Raw genomic sequence first — 4,609 nt, 5'->3', positions numbered from 1 at the left:
GATGTCACCAGTTGTGCTGGTTAAAAAGAAGGATGGGACACGCGTTTCTGTGTGGACTATCGCCAGCTGAACAACGTGACACTCAAAGACTCCTATCCCCTGCCTAGAATTGACGATACCCTCGACGCCGTTGCAGGCTCTAAATGGTTCTCAACTCTGGACCTCAAGAGTGGGTATTGGCAGGTGGAGATGGATAAGACGGGGAAGGAGAAAACGGCATTTTCCACAGGGAAGGGACTGTATCAGTTCACTGTGATGCCGTTCGGCTTGTGTAACGCCCCCGCCACCTTTGAGAGACTGATGGAGCGTGTACTCGGCGGCATGCCGTGGCAGTCATGCCTGGTGTATCTGGATGACGTCCTGGTACACGCTAAAACATTCACCCAGGAGATAGCCAATTTGGACCAGGTGTTTGGGCACCTCAGGCAGGCAGGGCTGAAATTGAGCCCAGAGAAATGCACTTTGTTCGCGACAGAGGTGGCCTATCTCGGACACGTGATAGGCCGCGAGGGGTGAAGACCGACCCCGGAAAAATTACAGCGGTAGAGGAGTGGCCCGTACCTACAACTGTCAAACAGGTGCGGGGCTTTTTGGGACTTTGCTCCTACTACCGGCGTTTCGTGGCAAACTTTGCGGAGATAGCCAGGCCCCTTCACCGGTTGACGGAGAAGGGGTTGAGATTTAATTGGACGGAGGAGTGCCAGGAGGCCTTCCTCAAATTAAAGGGGTGTTTGACATCCGCACCTGTTTTAGCGTACCCCACCGATGACGGGATGTATACCCTGGACACGGATGCAAGCCAGGAAGGATTGGGAGCAGTCTTGTCCCAGACACAGGGGGGCGTGGAAAGAGTGATCGCGTCTTACAGTCGGGCCATGAGTAGGCCCGAACGAAATTATTGCGTAACTCGCAAGGAACTATTGGCTATGCTGTCTGCCGTGGGCCATTTCCACCCGTACTTGTACGGGAGGAAATTTTTGGTTCGAACTGACCATTCCTCCTTGCAATGGCTCTTACGGTTCAAGGAACCGGAAGGCCAAATTGCAAGGTGGTTGGAAAAATTGCAGCAGTACGATTTCAGTGTGGTCCATAGAGCCGGTAAGGCTCATGGGAATGCCGATGCGCTCTCTCGACGCCCCTGTCTGAGGGAAAACTGCAAATATTGTACGAGACATGAGGAGAGGGACCAATTGGCAGACGCCTCCCGAAACTCCCAGTCCGTGCGGCCCGGGTGGTAGGCCCAACTTTGCCACTAACCGCGGGAGAGGAATTTGGTGGATTGGCATGGAGCACGGCCCAGCGGGAAGACCCGGTGCTAGGGCCAGTGTACAAATGGGTCCAGGAAAACAGGAGGCCCAGTGGGGAGGAAATCGCCCCATTCGGGGCGCGAACAAAGGCATACTGGGCTCAGTGGAGGACCCTAGAAATGAGGGACAACATCTTGTATCGCAAGTGGGTGGAGATTCCTTCTGAACAAACTTCTTGGCTGGTGATAGTCCCTGATGGGTTTAAGACCCAAATTTTGAAACAGGTGCACGGTACCCGCGCCGGCGGCCATTTGGGCAGGACCAAAACAAAATCTCGGGTCCGCCGGCGGTTCTATTGGGTTAACATGGGGCGCGATGTACAGGACTGGTGTCGAGCATGCGACGCCTGTACTGCAAAAAAGGGACCGCCACAGAGGAGAGGGCCCCACTCCAACTACATCAGGTTGGGGCTCCCCTGGAGCGAGTGGCCATGGACATTTTGGGACCACTGCCCCCCACTCGCCAGGGTAATAAGTACGTCCTCGTAATTATGGACTATTTCACCAAATGGCCAGAAGCCTTTGCCCTTCCCAGCCAGGAAGCAGGGGTTGTGGCCAAGGCCTTCGTAGAAGGATTTACATGCCGGTATGGGATTCCGCAGGAGCTGCACACGGACCAGGGACGAAATTTTGAGAGTGAATTACTAAAAGAGGTGTGCAGGCTCCTGGAAATTCGAAAAACACGGACAACGCCCCTGAGACCACAGTCTGATGGCATGGTGGAGAGGTTCAACAGGACCCTGGTCCAACAGTTGGCCCTCTTCACCGCCACTAACCAGGAGGACTGGGACGAACACCTTCCGTACCTCCTGATGGCCTATCGCGCGTCCCAGCACGGGTCTACCGCATGTAGTCCGGCGCTGTTGATGTATGGACGGGAGCTGAGAAGCCCCGTCGATTTATTGTGCGGTCCGACGCCTGAGCGGCTTGATAGGCCCCGGGGGAGGGCTATGCCCGTCGGTTGGAGGAGGGCTTGGAGAAGGTCCACGCCTTCGCACGACACCAGCTCCAACAGGCGGGCATAAAAATGAAGCGCAGGTACGACCACCGGAGCCAGGTGAGCAAATACCCACCGGGGGCAAAGATTTGGTTCTTTAACCCCCGGCGAAGGAAGGGCAGATGCCCGAAGCTCACCTCACCTTGGCAGGGCCCGGGGGTTGTCCTGGCGCAAGTCAGTGACGTGGTCCTAAAAATTAAAATGGGACCACGAGCCCTCCCTCGGATCGTCCACGCGGACCGCCTGAGGCCTTACAAGGGCGACCTTACGCCCTCATGGATATGTCTTGCCGGAGGAGTCGGTGCTGGAACAGCCGCTCCCGCAGAGGCGCAGGGCTCTCAGAGTCTTGCAACGAGTTCACGAGCCCAGTAGGAAGGGAGGAAATCCCCCCCCCTGGGAAATTGATTAATGGGATTATTTGGAGACAGTGACTGACAGTGAGTGTGTAGAGGGGACGTAGTTTAGCTACGTAGTGTTAAATGGAACGTGCTGTAGTTTAAGGGATGACGTGGGAGCACGAGTTAGTTAGGGGGTGCAGTTAGAAGGATGGCAGAGTTCAGCGGTGTGTGTATTGAAGAGTTGTGAGGCGAGTACATGATGAGTGAGTGAGGCCAGCGGGTCTGTGTGAATGGAGCGAATGGGGAATGCATGGTGCGATGAGTGATTGGGGGAGGAGTGACTCCGCCCAAGGGACCCCGGGGTCAGAGTAAAGTGAGTTAGCTGGGTTAGTCAAATTGAAAAATGGAGGTCGTTTTGTTGTTGGTGGGAGTGTAGGCTCGAAACCCATTTGGAGGGGTGCAGGAGCCCTGTTGACGGGCTTGGGAGCGTGGCTGCGAAAGGTGAGTATCGCTGAGTGGGTACCCCGGGCACCAGGCTAGTCGGCCGCGGTAGGCCAAGGGCCCATGGGGGGCCGGGATAGAGTAGTGGGCACGGGTGCGCCTGCTTGGTGCGGGGGCCCGGGCGCCATTAGCCGCGTGGGCAGTGTTGTGGGCACGGGTGACCCTCGGAAAGGGGCCCGGGAGGCCGGCCTGCCACGTGTGCGTTTCAGGGGAGGTGCCATGGGGGGCACTCCCCGGTGTTAGGGAGCTGGTAGGCTCGGAGGCAGTGTAGTGCCCGGGGGTGCCATAGCGGGAGAATCGGCAGAGGGTCGTGCCTGCCAAAGGGAGCCACGTGTCCCAGCCAGGAGACCGTGTGAGGGCACGGAGAGAAAATTGGGGGGCGAGGCCCGAAATTGTGAGGACACCAACACAGGCGACGGGAATCTGGGTTTATAGAACCAATAGTTTAAGCAAGAGGCGCTTGTTGAAAGCCCCGGGGTAGTTTAACTGTTAAATGGATAGGGTAGATTAGGAGATGTACCCCTCCGCACCATCCATCCCCTCGCTCTCGTTGTGGGCCGCTGGACCCACTTTGGGTTAGATCGCCGAACTCTGGGGAGGCCATTCTGAGGCTTCGTTGGGCCTCGACACAGGACGTTAGCTCTCCCTTGTTCCCCTCCGGGAAGGGAACGTAGGGGTTGGGAGTAGGCTAGGTGACAGGACAGGTTAGCCGAACAAGGACGATAAAGGGGGTTAGGGGACGATTTATAGTGGGGGAGTAAAAATAAAAACAACAAAAAAATAAGTTGGGGCTAAATTGGGGTTTGACAAATTAAGGGAGTGGGTATGTACAGTGACAGGCAAAGGCGATAGGTGGGAGGGAGACAGGTAGGTAGGTCCGAGCCCGCCTTCCAAGTGGCCAGCACCACCGCACTCCCTCCACCAACCTCCACTGAACGGCAAAGGCTGGCCAACTTCATCGGCTGGCCGTGTTTTGCTTCAAGGCGGAGGCCGGCCAACTTCATCGGCAGCTGTGTGCTGCAAGGCCTGTGCCGGCCAGTTCATCTGCAGCTGTGGTACTTCAAGGCCTGTGCCGGCCAGTTCGTCTGCCGGCTGTGTTTGCCTGCAGCGGCCTTCTTCTGCGGGCTGAGTTTGCCTGCTGCCTTTGCCATGCCATGCCCACTGCCCATGTTCATCAGCCCCGTTCAATTTTGCTTTGCCCCCTCCCCCCCCTGTTCATTGCCATGTGCGCCAGGATCGTAAAAGCAACAGTTTGCAAGCTGCGAGAACTGCCCCGTTGGCAGCTACAACACGGGCCTGCAGTGGCGGCCCGTGCACCGTGTTTGTGTTCATGCATCCATTCGTTGTGCTCATTGCGTGTGCCACTTGAGCTGGCACGGAGACTGCGTTTGTGCAGCCCATGCACCGTTGTGGTTCACTGCGTTCAGTTCGAAAGGGAAGGCCTTGGACTGCGTGTGAGCAGCCAGC

The sequence above is a fragment of the Eptatretus burgeri genome, chromosome 9 (genome assembly GCF_056783735.1).
Source record: "Eptatretus burgeri isolate ZD-2024b chromosome 9, Ebu_testis_v1, whole genome shotgun sequence".
NCBI lineage: Eukaryota > Metazoa > Chordata > Myxini > Myxiniformes > Myxinidae > Eptatretus > Eptatretus burgeri.
The sequence above is the reverse complement of the archived record's forward strand: the minus strand, read 5'-3'. Positions refer to the sequence as shown.